General features: G+C 40.2%; 2 long non-coding RNA genes across 4 annotated transcripts in view; one reads left to right on the top strand and one right to left on the bottom strand.

The window, feature by feature from the left end:
- LOC118552313 (uncharacterized) overlaps window positions 1-1328 on the top strand; it is a 136430-nt gene extending 135102 nt beyond the window's left edge. Inside the window, exons 3-5 of the long non-coding RNA XR_004925478.2 lie at window positions 373-477; window positions 635-766; window positions 1044-1328. This is a non-coding gene — a long non-coding RNA (uncharacterized LOC118552313). The remainder of the gene's footprint in view (window positions 1-372; window positions 478-634; window positions 767-1043) is intronic.
- Window positions 1-15904, bottom strand: part of LOC144382396 (uncharacterized) — a 124016-nt gene that overhangs the window by 35709 nt on the left and 72403 nt on the right. The window contains exons 1-2 of one of the 3 annotated variants that reach the window (XR_013449268.1): window positions 923-974; window positions 399-471 (exon numbers count right to left, since the gene is read on the bottom strand). The exons of 1 other annotated variant lie outside the window; for it this stretch is intronic. This is a non-coding gene — a long non-coding RNA (uncharacterized LOC144382396). Of the gene's footprint in view, window positions 1-398; window positions 472-922; window positions 975-15904 lie in introns of those variants that run through there. One more of the 3 variants, XR_013449267.1, reaches the window with a different exon arrangement.

Genomic DNA, 15904 nt, shown 5'->3' on the forward strand with positions numbered 1-15904 from the left:
CTCTCTCTCTCTCTATTTCAAATAAATAAATCAAATCTTTAAAAAATAAAAAAAGTCCTCACATACTGTTATATGAAATTATTGTGTCTTCTTATGTCTAGCCTATGAGCTCCGTGAGGGCAGGAACCACGCTGCCTTGGTTCACCACTACACCTTACACATAGCACAACAAGGAAATTTAGGTGTTTAGATGCCCATCTAGGCAGACCTGAGTTTCCTGGTAGCTGAGCATCACAGCACTCGAATAAAAATGTCAGATAAATTGGTTTTCAGTTTTAACATTTCAACTTTATCATTGTCCTGTGTGCGTAAGAAGGGAGATTGACTACAAACCAGCTAATGCGTCTCTAATATTACCCTTCTCCTCCCCAGTCAAAATACCACCTTGGCCCCCTTACCAGCTGATAAAACACAGGCTCTTTCTCAACCTCGTCCACCTGCAGCTCTCCGAAGCGGCTCATTCATCACCACCTGAAGGTAAAAATGCTAGGATATTAATTCAACACAGTTTGAAAAGTGAACTAACATCTCACTTGTTTCTTTGCACTCAGAATTCAAATTGTTTAATTTGTTGTATTAAAAAGAGACAAAGCATTAAACGCCCTCTCACTTCACTGTTTTTCTTTTATTCAAGTGACTCACTTTTGTCCAGTTACTGACTTCCCAGGAAATGTTGCCAGTACTCGAAGCTGCGATTGGACTAGTTTATTGCTCGGCATCAACAAAGCCTTAATCTCGCTGTAAGCCTCAGAGAAAGACTCTACAGGTAATAATTACAGACAAGGGTTGTTCCAAAAGAAAAAGATGTTTTGACACTGTTAAGAATCGCATGTGTAGTTGCCTCCTGTCTCAAGCACAGTACGTGGGAAGAAGACCGATTTCCTAGTCAGTTTCGGGTTTGAATCGCAGCTCTGCTACTTACTGTATGAGCTTGAGCAAGGTATTCAACGGCTCTGAACATCAGCTTAGTAACCTTAAAAAATGGAAATAACAGGTAATTCCTAGGGTTGTTATATGCATTAAATATGTTATTGTATTTAAAGGTGACCAGGTGCCTGGGTGTCTCATTCGGTTAAGCGTCTGCCTTCGGCTCAGGCCATGATCCCGGGGTCCTGGGATCGAGCCCCGCATCGGGCTCCCTGCTCTGTGGGGAGCCTGCTTCTCCCTCTCCTCCCTGCTTGTGCTCTCTCTCGCTATCTCTGTCTCTCTCAAATAAATAAACAAAATCTTAAAAAAAATAAATAAATAAAGGTGACTTGATATGTATCGGACTCTCAGTTAATAGCTATTATCATCATTCTATGCCAGACTCATCTTATTGGGCTGAAATTTCATTTATCTCTTGTTTACCTCCATACACACACAAACGCACGAGCATCTCCTCACCTGATTTTCAGGCTTATCTAATAATAAAACTGGCAAAATAGAAAAGCAAGACAAACTATAATGTACAACAGCCATGAAAACAATTTTTTTTCCCAAAAACTCTTTATCTATATGAATTTTGTTAGGCCAGACAGGTCTGCAGTAATTTTACCCATATTTGCCAAATGTTACCCAATTTTTGAGGCTGCTTTCCTTGTCACAATCCATAATTTCCACAAATATACACTTATGTTTCCATACATATGTAGATCCCAATGGGAAACTAAACCAGACATAATAAAAAAAGAGCATTGAGGAATATATTTTTCAAATACTGTCTGATTCTTGGGAGGCTCAGAAATGATTTTCATAATAAAATGAATTTAAATCAATTCAATAACTAGTTAGACGATGCCTCCCACCTTCAAGACACAGGAGAGAGCCAAAGATAAATATACAGGCTGGGCCCTCAAGCAGCTTATAGTCTAGTAAAAACCTGACAATATCAGCCATGTGACAGATCTTATTATTCTAACAAATCCACTTCATCCCAACGTGGCCTGTTCAGTGGATCTCACAGAAATAGTTCAGACAAAATCAGTTGGAAACAGTACAGGTAATTTTCTAGATTCTTTGGGCAGATAATCTTGTTTTACGGAATAACAAAATAAAATAAAGGTTTCTGAGTTATCAGAAGTCCTCACATACTGTTATATGGCTCTGTTGTTTGTGTTCTCTAGGTAATAACTCAGTTATCCTTTTCTATGTAGATGGCACCATTATATATGAGACCACAGCAGAGAAGCTTTGGCAAGATTATTTGCACAAGGAGGTATTTACTTATTTGTACCAAACACTATGACATTTAAGCAACTTGAGGGAAATAAATTTTTAGGCCATGCTGGATATTCTGTGCTAAGAATTCTTATGTGGTGCACTAGGTAAATTCCATGCAAAATAATTTTCCTTAAGAAACAGAATGTTTGTGAAGACACCCTTGTTGATTTTTTTTCGTTGAAAAAGGTTCATCCAAAATTTGACCTTACAAACAATACCAGCAGACTATGAACCAGACACTTGCAAATCACTGTTGATCTCTGGTATGCTAAGCCCTCTGGGGAGGAGAAGGAATGGAACATCATTTCCTCTCCACCACTAGGTAACTATTAATAGTCCAGCATTCTAATGAAAACCCCCGTGACCTGGAAAAGTTAATGTGCCTTTCAGTGTCCTATTTATACCGAAGGAATAACTCAGGATCAAATCCAAGATGTATATACGTTTTTATAAACACACACACACACACACACACACAGTTCATGGACTTACCCCATTCATTATGAAAGCCAGAAAGAATTACACAGTCTATATTTCTTTTGGTTCAAGAGTTACACAGTCTATATTTCTTTCAGTTCTCACATTACTCAGCCAATGATTCAGGACATTGCAGAATACTGAAGTTCTACCAGAAATGCCTTTAGGAAAATGATAGACCAAATTTTGGAGATAATTGCAATCCATTAAAAATAAATAAATAAATAATGAAAAATAAAAAATCACAGCATTCTTCCCCCTAAAAACTTTTTTTTTTTTTTTTAAAGATTTTTATTTATTTATTTGACAGAGAGAGAGACAGTGAGAGAGGGAACACAAGCAAGGGGAGTGTGAGAGGGAGAAGCAGGCTTCCCGCGGGGCGAGGAGCCCGATGCGGGGCTCGATCCCAGTACCCTGGGATCATGACCCGAGCCGAAGGCAGACGCTTAACGACTGAGCCACCCAGGCGCCCCTCTTCCCCCTAAAAACTTAATGAAATTCAAAGGTTATGTCAGAAAGTGAAACCAGTAGAATGGAAAATGTTGTCTGAAATAAATTTAAGTATCACTTATACAGACATTGTTCAACTTATGATCTTTTGACTTTATAATGGTGCGAAAGCAATATGCATTTAGTAGGAACTGTATTTTAAATTTTAAATTTCGGTATTTTCCTGGGCAAGCGGTATGCGGTGCAACGCGGTCTCAGGATGGCCGGCTGCGCCGTCGTGAGGGGCAGCAACTCGTACGCTTGCGAGCTTTCTGTCCCCGCACGACCATTCTGTGTTTCAGGACAGTATTTCATACATTACATGAGACATTCAACACTTTCTTATAAAATAGGCCTTGTGTGAGATGATTTTGCCCAACCGTAGGCTAATGTAAGTGTTCTGAGCACATTTAAAGCAGGCTAGGCTAAGCTGTGATGTGCCGTAGGTTAGATGTATTAAATGCTTTTTGGCTTAAGAGATTTTCAGCTGATGATGGGTTTATCGGGATGGAAGCCTGTCATAAGTCGAGGGAGATCTGTATATACTTACATTATTAAAATGGTAATTATTATTGGCAGCGGTGTGTATCATGGTTTACTAGGCTCTTTTCTTTTTTAGGTGTCCTCTTGGACTTTACTCCCTTGAAGAAGACTCTCCTGGCTCTTCTTAGACCAGGTTAGGTGCCCTTCCATGTGCTTCTTATCTTAGCACTTGCCAAGTAAGCCTGGCAAGAGTTTGGTAAGATAGATGTAGGTTTGATTGCCATTCTGCAGATAAGAAAACTGCGTTCAGAGAAACTGAGTGATGTGTCTTGCCAAGATCACCAAGCAGAACCAGGAACCAAACTCCCATCATGATTCCAACCCCCACACTTTGGCTGCAGGTCACAGTGGAAAGGTCATTCAGGGGGCTTCTCTTCCACTTACTCTAAGACTGCATCTGCTAAACATTCAATAGAGAGATGAGCAACTATCTGTTGACTTTGGGCAATATGCATAGAGCATTTGGGTAATTATGATAAGAATGTATCGAACATTAGTGCCCAGTGCCAGGTGCTTGGCTAGCTGCTTAGTGGGCTCTCCCATTTTATACTTAAAACATCCTATCGGATATAATCAATGATTATTCACCTCTACCCATTTCCACACTTTACAGTTAAAGAAACTGAGGCTCAAGGAGGTTAAATAATTGGCCCAAGACCACACCACTAGAACGTGACAGAGCAGGCTCTCTACCCAGGTTTCTGACTCTGAGTCCACCTGCTTACCCACCACACCTATGACCCACTTCAAGCCCTTCCCCCAAACCTTTTCCTTAGATATTTATTTAAGAGGGGAAAATGTAGGCTACAAGGTAAGGCTTGCCCTGAATTATCTTTTTTTTTTTTTTAAAGATTTTATTTATTTATTTGAGAGAGAGAGAATGAGAGACAGAGAGCACGAGAGGGAAGAGGGTCAGAGGGAGAAGCAGACCCCACGCTGAGCAGGGAGCCCAATGCGGAACTCGATCCCAGGACTCCAGGATCATGACCTGAGCCGAAGGCAGTTGCTTAACCAACTGAGCCACCCAGGCACCCGCCCTGAATTATCTTAATAACTGTTGAAATCTTCCCTTTTTTAAACACATAGAGACATATACTAAGAATTCTTTTCAGATTTGGGTTCAAATTCTGATTCAGCCACTTAGCAGATGGAATGACTGTGTTCACATTGCTGAACCTCCAAAACTCAGTTTTCCCCATTTGACAAAAGGAGCAGATAAGACTCAAACAATAGGATGGTTGCACCTAAAGTGAAATCATGTATCAGAAACCTCCAATTGTGGAACCTTATAAACAGAAGTCACTCAATAAATATCAGACCCAACCCCTTGCCTTCCCCTGGGTTCTAGCTTTAAATATAGATGTAAATCAAGCATACATCAGATAACAGAAAAAATATTCTTTCATTCATTAACTCAGCCATTCACCTCAGAATATTGTCGACCTTTCTTGAATCTCTCCAGTTAAGGAGATTTTAAGATGACAACTTCCTAACATTCTTTTTTTTTTTAATTCTATGTCTGGAGGGCAATAGCCCCTTGAACATTTTTTTTCTGTTTGTACAAGTGCATAAATGTATCTGTATCTTAAACATAGTATCATAGTGATGACAGATACTCTCTTTAATTCCAGTTATCTATTAAGTGCCTCATGTGCCAAAAACCACCCCCACGCCCCAGGGCCTCAGAGTGTACTGGGTAAACAGACACAAGCATACCTAGGACACTGTGTGATAATGGTACCAAAGCAGAGGCATGGACCAAGTTCCATGGGAGCAATTCATTCTTTTCGAGGTGTTAGGGACTAGTTCACGGTGGAGGTGACATTTGAGTTCAGCCACAAAGAATGAGTCAGCTTCTCCGAGGCCTGAGGAACATCATCGGAGTCAAATTTCAAGAGGGTATCTTGTTAAAGCTATGACCACAAGAATGTCACATCAGAGAAAATACTCTTCTTTTGCTTAGTCCTCATGATTAGAGAAAAAAGAGTCATGATGACTTTCAGGGTTAATATGCTAAAGTCATTCGATGGTGGTTTTACAAAGCAAACGTGTGGTATTTAACTATCCCAAAGCCACCATTCTGTAGCACTTAGGATTCTGAACAACGTGAGTTTCTCCTTTGAGGGCTCATATATAATGAATGCATGTTACATTAAAGATTATTGAAGATTGTGAGCCTTCTTTTTTATGTGTAAGATTGGTAGCTTTTAAAATATTGATGCATTTGGGCAGGTTACTTGACTTGAATTTTATAGGAAACTCAGGAAAGAAAATGTCAAAGTTGAACAAATTTTAAATGAACTCTTTTAAAAAATAGTTCTTAAAATGGGTAATATTTTGAGATAAGCTAGTCTATACATCTCATCCTGGATCTCAAAGTATAAGTAGCTCAAGGGTACAAAACAGTAGGATTGAAATAGCAATGAAGACTTGTGGAAATGCCCCAAGACTTGTTTTTGTTTTATGTGTAACCAGTGTTTTCCTACTTTCTGCCTCTAATCATTCTTCCATATGACAACATATGAACATTTCCCATATCCTGACAAGTCTAGTAGCCATTCACATGGCACCTGCTACTCTCTTCCCGTTGCCTTCATCCTTTCACTGTTCACCGTGTCCAGCCGGCATTGCCCTCAGGAGATGGTAGAGCTGATGCCGTGGAGCTGATGTCAGGATGACAAGGCGAATTTGGTGTTACACCAAACAGTTGGGAAGAACGTCTCTCTTCCTCCCTTGACTTACGCTCTCAGAGAGACAGGACCAAGGCAGACATCCTTGGGCCCCAGAGACGGAGAACGTTATCATTGTGGTGGCCCTTACAAGCTTTACTCACAACCTTCCCATCCCCCCTTCCACAGGACTCAGACGTCAGGCCCTGGGGCAAGAGACAAGCTGACTGACAGCCCCAAATCTCTCCCGTCTAACGATTAAAGCTTTGTTTCTGGGTCCAGCTTGTGCCTGGCTGCCTTGCCTGTCAGAACAAGTCCTCCCCAAAGAAGCCCTGGGACTATGTCATGGAGATGGCCCAGCATGCCATTTCCTCAGAAAAGCCAAATTAGTCTGACCTTCAGAGATTATAGGACTCTTGAACTTATTCCTACTTGCTTTAGTTACTTGATGAAAATAGGTTAAGCCTCACAACAAACCTTGGAAGAAGCTAATGTCCATTTTTATTGGGTTAAAGATAAAAAGAAAGGAAGGAAGGTGGGGAGGGAGAGAGCAAGGGGGTGGGGGGAAGGTCCTATCAAAGCTGTACCTTTCCCCGAGTGAATGTTTGGTAGAAATGTTCCATCTCTGTAACCACTATGCCTAAACCACTCTTACAATTTCAAATATTTTGTCCATTTTCCTTAGAAATAGTAACAGCTAGAATTGATATCACATTTTGTAAAGTCTTTCCATATATGTTCCTTCATTCAGTTTTGGAGTATTCTGTAAAATAGATAGTACTGTGATCTCCATTTTCCGGAAGAGAAAATTAAGCAGTCCTCATACCCAACCTCACTGCTCCCCCCCCCCACTACTAAACTTTACTAACTGTTCAAGCTACACGGAAAACAGCCTTTCCTCCAGGAAGACTTACCTGACATCCTTGGCATCTGTTCCAATATAGCAAAGTACCCGCTGACCAGAAGGAGCTTGGGATGGGCAGAGCCCGCCAGACCCATCGCCTGAAGCCTTGGGTTGTCCCATTCATTCCCCCCAAGGCCGTATGAGTAATAGTATTTTCCATGTGTGCCAGGACGTGGGAAAGGCTAAGAGGCACGGCCGCGGAGGCACAGCTAAGAGCATAGGTTTTGAAAACACTTAGTAGCTCGGTGACTTTGGGCAGTTATCTAAGCCATCTGGGTGTTAGTTTCCTCATCTGGAAACCAGAGATGGCAACAGTGAGCACGCAGAGCACGCTTACTACCATGGAGGTGATCTCGTTCGCTTTTCACAGTAGAACAGGGTAGGCGAATCATACGGAGAGGAGGCTGAGGCACAGGAAGGTGAGAGTCACACCGGTACGAAGTTGCTTGAACTTACCACGGACAGTGTGAGAGCAGTGATTCAAACCCACGCCCATACCCGTAGTCACTCCATGACCCTGGCGCCATAACGGAGCCTTCCCCACAGACTCGTCATAAGGACTAAATCTATGTGTAAATGACGTTCTTGTTTTCTTGGAACCATAACTGAAGCCCAAAACCACCGCACACTCCCGCCGTGCTCTGCAGCCTCTACTGAGAGGCACCATTAAGAGGTAACTGGGGTTCCCCCCCACTGTCGTCCCCCACACACTACCTCACCACCCCAGCCAACAGAAAGGGACTTGTACACCTGCCTCCATGTAAGCAGAGCCAGGAAAGAGATTTAGGGAGACGGATGCTGTGCCTGTACCACTGAGGGAGGGGATAGTCATTTCAAAGCCCTCTTTCCTTGAAAGATGGCCTCTGCACTTGACACCCCAAGAACTGACTGACTACACAGGGTGGCTGAAATTGGGAGCCACATCTTGCCATAACTGGCACTGCATGTGGGCAGAGAGGACCTCGTGTCAAGGTTTGACACAGCTGGGATGAAGGGGTCAGCTGGAGACAATGGCTAATCCTGCACGGGGTCACCAGTGCTTGGGGAAACGGCACCAGAGCGAGTCCCTCCGCGATGGGCGTGTTGAAGACCCCTCATGCCCTCACCTATGAAACATGGAAACAGTGATGCATTCCCCATGAGCCTGTTATGAAGCCCACGTGAGATGATGTGTGTGAGAGTCCTTCTGCCGAGCGGACCCACAGTTAATGTTAGCTCCCTTGCCACGCTCTTGCTACTCAGTGTGTAAAGCCTGGATAAATACTTTTGAGTGCGGGAAGAGAGGGCTAGCTTTTCATAATGTCAGATTCAATCTAAAAAGAAAAGTCTGTGTTTGCAAAGTTCTATCTCCCTGGATTACAAGGCAGATTCTGAAATTTATTAACCTTTTTAGTCATTTGTGAGCACCAGCAAGAGGACTTTTTTGAATAATCAAAAAACCTCCTCATTCTGGCAGCCAAATAAAAGGAGGCCAGGTGTTTGGGATTAAAAATGCATTACCCCCACCGCTGACTTTCTGGGGACGGTGTCAAGAATTTTCTCTTTCATAATATGTATCATTTCTAAAGTAGAGAAAAAGGGGGGTAAGTGAACAGAGGTGATAAGAGGTCTTTAGGAACCACGGGAGTGGACAGAAAAATGAAGGGTGAAAGTGGCAGCCAGAAGACAGAGGAGAATCCTATTTTTAACCATTTATGGTCTTCTTCCCTCCCCTTAAAAATAGACCCTCTTCCTGCCCACAGTGAATTGAGTGGACAATATCTGGGGGTTCCATAACACCATTTGTGTATCTATTTGAAGGCATGGACACTGTGTATCTCTTGGACAAGTTTGGATAGGCCTTTTAACACTAGATACACAGCCACCAAATTTCCTCTAGAAATGTTTCTAAGAAAAACACCCACACCCACACTATCATTTTTTAAAGTGATCCTTAGCACAGGGGCGCCTGGCTGGCTCAGCCGGTGGAGCATGCAACCCTTGATCTCGGGGTTGTGAGTTCAAACTCCACGTTGGGGGTGGAGATTACTTAAAAAGAAAATCTTGGGAAAAAATTATCCTTAGCACAAGGCTAAGACTATTTTCTTGAAGTAAAACTAAGATAATTTCTGGTTGCTAATAATACTAACCGCACACGTGTTGAGTGTGTGCTCTCTGTGTGCCAAGCACCATGCGAAGTCTCGACATTCATGGTGCCCTTTTGGCAGACGGGGAAGTTTTGGCTCGGGAGGCTAGCAGACTGGATCTGGGCCACGGAGCTCACGTGTCTGGAATTAGCATTCAAACCCAGGTCTCATCCAAACCCGAACATGGTCACCTCTGCCGTATTATCAGCTCTAGAAACCTGTAGTACGCAAGCTGAGCTCTGACACTGCCATCGCAAGAAACACAGCCCGTGGGAACGGCAAGAATGGAGACACAGCGCTGGTTTCTATAGAAAGGAGGACTGTATTACAAGCCCTTCAGACTTGGTATACAAACAGGCTCGTGGTGTACCATGAGGCCATTTTGAGGCACAAGGATTACTTCGGAAAGCCTTCTGTAATTTCAGAGTTTAATGATATGAAATTAGACCTAGAGTCCTCAAACAAACCCATTTCAAAACTACAATACCCCTGGCAATGAGCACTTCCATTAGATTTGAGACCATTACGTCTCCATCTCTGTGTGAGGGAAATAGATGCTTTTACATTAGAACAAATACAAAACATCATTTTCATCCAGTGCAATTTCCTGAACTCCTTTTATCCAATTTCCCAAATTTTCAGATATTCGAAACTGAAATAAAGCTTTCCTCTTAGCACGGTTTCTTGTTCACTTTAACTCTGCAACAAAATTATTCTTGGGTTTTATCATTGGCCCATTTCTTAGACAGGATTTGGGTTTCATTATTTCAACATGGGGTCAAAAATAGAAAAACAATGTTCCAGAAACAGACTTATGTTATTTTCTCTATAATATAATCGTTGCATCGTTCTGCCATTTTGCTCAACCATTGCATATTATATGGGAGATCCATAAACAATTACAAATCTACTACAAACAATAGTTTCTGGTACTTAGGTAATCAGAGATGTCTTAAAGATGACAAGGTATTTACAATAGATTGAGAGATGAAACAACCTAAATAGAAGGGAAATATTCCCCAATCTTATGTGAATGAAGATTGCATACATCACAATTAGGAAAAGTTTCATATTTTTTAAACACAATAAAATGTTTTTAGTCTTTGGGTATTTTAAAAATCTTCCGTTAAACATATTTATTGTGTGTATATATATATATATATGTATATATATATATATATATATATACATTTACTACTTGTAAGACATTCTCTAAAATGCCATTAGGGGACTGGGACAAATAATGAATACATAGGTCACTAACCAAGAATCTTCCAGTCTTATAGGGGAGGTAAGAAATGTGTTTATAAGCTATAGTATAAAGACAAATGTGATGAGAGCCAGAAAGTAAGATGCAAAGCATTATGGGAGTTCAGAAGAAGGAGGGATTATCTCTATGTGAGGAGATCAGAACATGGTAGGCCAACCATTCTAGGATAATGAAATGCATGAGAAAATGTAATACCTGTTCAGGAAACAGTCCCCTTTGGAATTCAAAATGTCAATGGGAAATACAGCAGGAATGTTAGCCTGAGATCAGATCATGGAGAGCAAAAGCCAGACCCAAAGGTTTGGAGGTTAGTCAGTTGGAGAATATAGACTCACTAGGTATAACCAGTATTTCAAACTTTACGTATTTTTGCCTATTTAAAATATCTCTCTTGTAGACAGCTTTATTGAAGTATAATTGACATATAATTAACTGTGCATGTTTAAAGCATATAATTCGGTAAGTTTTGACATGTGTGTACACCCATGAAACCATCACCAAGATCAAGATAATGAACATATCGATCACCCCCACGGGTTTCTTTGTGCCCCTTCATAATCTCTCCCTCCTGCTCCATCCCCAGGCAACTGCTGATCTGCTTTCTGCCACTGTAGATTAATTGGCACTTTCAAGAATTTTGTATAAATGGAACTACACAGTATGGACTTTTCAGTCTGGCTTCTTTCACTCAATTTTTTGAGATTCATCCATATTGTTGGGCGTATCAATAGTTTGTTGCTTTTTACTAGTAAGTGATATTCCATTGTATGGATATGCCATAATTTGTTTACTCATTCACCATTTTGATGGACATTTACATTGTTTTTAGTTTGGGGCTATTACAAATAAAGCTACTTTCAATATTCATATACAAGTCTTTATATGGACATATGCCTTCATTTCTCTTGCGTTAATACCTAGCTGTGAAGTGACTGAGTCACATAGTAGGTTTCTGTTGTGCTTTTTAAATAACTGTCAAGGTATTTGCCAAAATGGTTTATCACTTTGCATTCCTACCAGCATTATAGGAGAATATCAGTTGTTCCACATCAAAACGCTTGGTGTGGCCTCTGCTTTTTAATTTTGGACAGTCGAATAGGTGTATAGTAATACTTTATTATGTTTGTCATTTGCATTTCCCCAATGACTAATATTTTTCATGTTTTTATTTGCCACTTTTATAGCTTCTTTGATCAAGTGTCTGCTCAAATATTTTGCCCATTTTAAAATTATTATTATTATTGAGATTCCAGAGTTCTTTATACATTCTGAATATAAGCCCTTTATCAGATTCATGATTTACAGATATTTTCCCCAGTCTTGAAAAGGGCTTCAAAGAGTAGAAGTTCTTAATTTTGATGAGGTCTAATGTATTCATTTTTTTTTTTTTATGGAGTGTGCTTTTGACATTGCATTTAAGAAATCTTTGCCTAACTCAAAGTCACAAAGATCTTCTGTGTTCTCTTCCTGTTTTAGAGTTTTACATTTTCGTCTATGATCCATTGTGAATTAATTTTTTTGTATATGCTGCAAAATTCATATGGTATGAATTGAAGGGTTTGGGGGGAATTGGGGGTTTTTTGCAGATAAATATCTAATTGTTCTAACATAATTTGTTCAAAAAGTTATCCTTTTTATCTAAATACCCTTGTCAAAAATCAATTGACCATATATGTTAGGTCTATTTCTGGATTCTACTCTGTTCCATTGATCTATTTGCCTACCTTGATGCCAATACCACACTGCCACACTGTCTTAATTACTAAAGTGTTATAAAAAGCCTTGAAGTCAGATAGGGTAAGTCCCTCCAAATTTGTTCTCTTATTTCAAATTATTTAAGCTATTCTAGATCCCTTGCATTGCCATATAAACTTTAGAATCAGCTTATTAATTTCTACCAGAAAAAAAAATACACACTGGGATTTTCATTGGGATTGCATTGAATCTATATATTAATTTAGAGAACTGCTCTCTTCACCATGTTGAGTCTTCCAGTCTCTAAACACAATACGTCTCTCTATTTTGGTCTTCTGTAATTTCTCTCAGCAATGTTTTATAGTTTTCCATGTACCAATCTTTCACATCTTTTCTCAAATTAATCCCCAAATATTTCATATTTTTATGTTATTTTAATTCATTCTTGTTTCAATGTCTGATTAGTCATTGCTAGTACTATATATTGAAATCCAATGGATTTTTGTATATGAGCTCATATCCTACAGTCTTGCTAAAGTCACTTATTAATTCTGGGAGCTCTTTCATAGATTACATAGGAATTTCTATGTAAATGATCATGTCTCTGAATAAAGAGAGTTTTACTTCTTTCTTTCCAATCCAGATAGCTTTATATCTTTTTTTTTTTTGCCTTATTGCAAGAAAACTGTGATTCCAAAATCCTACAGTCCTCCCCAAAGAGCCCGAGGTACTAACTCACTGGTGTTATCACTTCATAAGAATTCCTCGGTGCAAGTGGAGATGGCTCTCCATCAGTATTAGGCCAGCTGTAGAAATCCCAAGTCACATCAGTACTACACTCTTAAATTTGCGCTTGCATGACTTCGGCTTCCAGCATGTATATATTTATACTTACATATGCATGCAGCATTTTTTTAAAGGCCCCACCCCCACCCCGCCACTAAGCTCAGATAGCCCATTCCAGAACCAGGCCTCCCCAAACCCATTCTAAACTTCTCATATGGCTTTGGTCATCATTCTGGATTCTCCTTTTATTATGATGAGTTACTCCTCAAAGGCATTTGATGTCTTTGCCAAATGCCCTAAGTTGAGTCTATTTTATTTTTTTTTAAAGATTTTATTTATTTGACAGAGAGAGCACAAGCAGAGGGAGAGAGAGAGAGAGAAGCAGGCTCCCTGCTGAGCAAGGAGCCCGATGTGGGACTCGACCCCAGGACCCTGGGATCATGACCCAGGCCGAAGGCAGCCGCTTAACCGACTGAGCCACCCAGGCATCCCAGTTGAGTCTATTTTAATTCATCTGATACTTTTCTAATAATATTAAATTTCAAAAAGTGTCGTAGTTTTATCCATTACTTCCCAGAAGGCTCCTTGCACCTTATGCAAATATACCCATCTTTTTTTTTTTTTACAACCTCCCAGAAAGGCACTATTTGTCAATGTAAAACAAAAGCTCTGTTGCACATTTTCCTCTAAACAATGGTATCTATTGGCCTTACATCTATCTAAAAGAGACCATTCTATAGATTGTTCTCAGGTAAAAGGATATCTGCCCCAAGGATATCTGTAAATTCTAACACTAGAAATAGAAGCTACAGGAAACTTTCAAATACCAATTTATTCTAATTTTTAAAAACTATTAGAGCTTAGTCTCATTGGACACCCCTCTCAAAAGTAAGAAGAATATTTTAGGAAGATGAATATAGCAGTGATTTGAAGAGTATATGAGAATTAGAAAGAGAGGTGAGTCAGGAAGATCAGTTACCAGACTATTGTAACAGTCCAAGTCATATATAATAAAAATGTCACCCAGAACCAATAGTAATAATGGAAAGAAAACCGTGAATGTAAGAGATTTTTTTATAGAGAGGTTAAATAAGATTTCCAAAATGAACTATGAACTTTCCAAAGTTTATTTTTAAGATGCATGATTAATACAGAGAACAAGGGAAAGAAAGAAGTCAAAGCTGGCTAACTAGTAGAGAAAATGGTAGCCCACTTGCAGAAGAAAACAGTCAATACATAGGAAAACATGATAAGGGGCAAGTCTGAGTGGAAAGGTGATCAGTTAGATGGTGGACATCTTGAGTCTGACTCCAATGTTGAAAGGCAGTAAGAATTATTGAAAGAGAGCTGGGTAAGGATCAGGAAACCTGAGTTCTAGTTGTGGCTGGGAGACAGTGACAGACATCGTGGGACCTGGCCCAACCTTCATTTTCCACTGCACCTTCTTCCTTTCTAGTCTCAAAGAAACCAGATTTAGTTTCTGTGTTGACCCAGCTTGGTAGTCCATGTACTTCAGAGGAGGCTGGACTCAGCCTCAGGGGGTAAATTCTGATTGGTCTAAGTCAATCACATCTCCCATTCCCAGGGCATGTCACAAGTCTGGCCAGTGAAGCATGAAGGAAAGTCAGCTGTGTGCTTTAGGATAGTGAACTCTCACTCTTAAGAAGAGCTATACAGGAAGAGATGGTCTGTCCTTTCAGTGGACATTGTCAGGTATGAATGGGACACTAGGAACCACTTGTAGCCATCTAACCACCAGCAGCTGGCCTGTGAACAGACCAACATGCTAAGGATGGCAGTGCCAGGAGAGAGAGAAATTGGGCCCCATAATGCAGTCATTGAACTGCTACACTAACCAAACTTTGCTTGCCATACTCTTGTGCTTCTTGTTATGGAAGATCACACATTTAAGCCAGTTTCATTGGGATTTCTGTTATTTGAAGCCATCCTTACTGACCCAGCAGCCTTGGCCCAAACCAATTTACTCTGCACACTATCATTTCTTCCACTATAAATTGAGAGTGGTCTCTCTAAGAACTCTTCTAGCTCTAACTACCCATGATTTTATTATTACAGGGAAAAATAGAGGTCAAAGAAGAAGAATGAACATCTAGAGAAAGATCAAAACAAAAATACAGATACAGGAGTCATTTTGTAGTGTAAGCCTTAGAGTCTTGTGGATAAATGAGCTTGTCAAGTGAATGTTCCTGATTGCTATACATGTTAACAATAACATCTCATTTTATCCTCATAACATTCTGCGAAGTGGGCATCATTGCCATTTTCTGTGAAAAAAACAAGACACAAATGTCAAGAAAAGCATGAACAATGTCGCAGACTCTAAGAGACTGTCATAATTTCAACAGTACCACATGTTTCAGACAGGTCAAGAAGAATGAAGACTAAGAGAAGGTCAAACACCTTGATGACTTGGGAGGTTCTTCATGCTTTCAAGATAACCATTGCCAGAAAGTCCTAGGGATGAAAGACAAGGTGAATGGAGGGAGTGAAAAGTGAGAGATGTTAAGGAAGTGAAGACCATTTTTATCAGAAGTTTGGCAGTCAAAGAAAAGGGAAAGATAAAAAGTACTTGAAGGGAGGAACAGGTTTGAGAGAAAAATTACTTTGTTTCTTGTCTGAAAAGACCCAACCATACTGATGGGCAGAGGGAAAGGGACCCATGGAGGAGAAGAGCTGAAGGAACAGAAGGAGGGCCTCACTGGTAGAACTAGTTCTGGAAGAC

Source organism: Halichoerus grypus, chromosome 6 (genome assembly GCF_964656455.1).
Source record: "Halichoerus grypus chromosome 6, mHalGry1.hap1.1, whole genome shotgun sequence".
NCBI classification, from domain to species: domain Eukaryota; kingdom Metazoa; phylum Chordata; class Mammalia; order Carnivora; family Phocidae; genus Halichoerus; species Halichoerus grypus.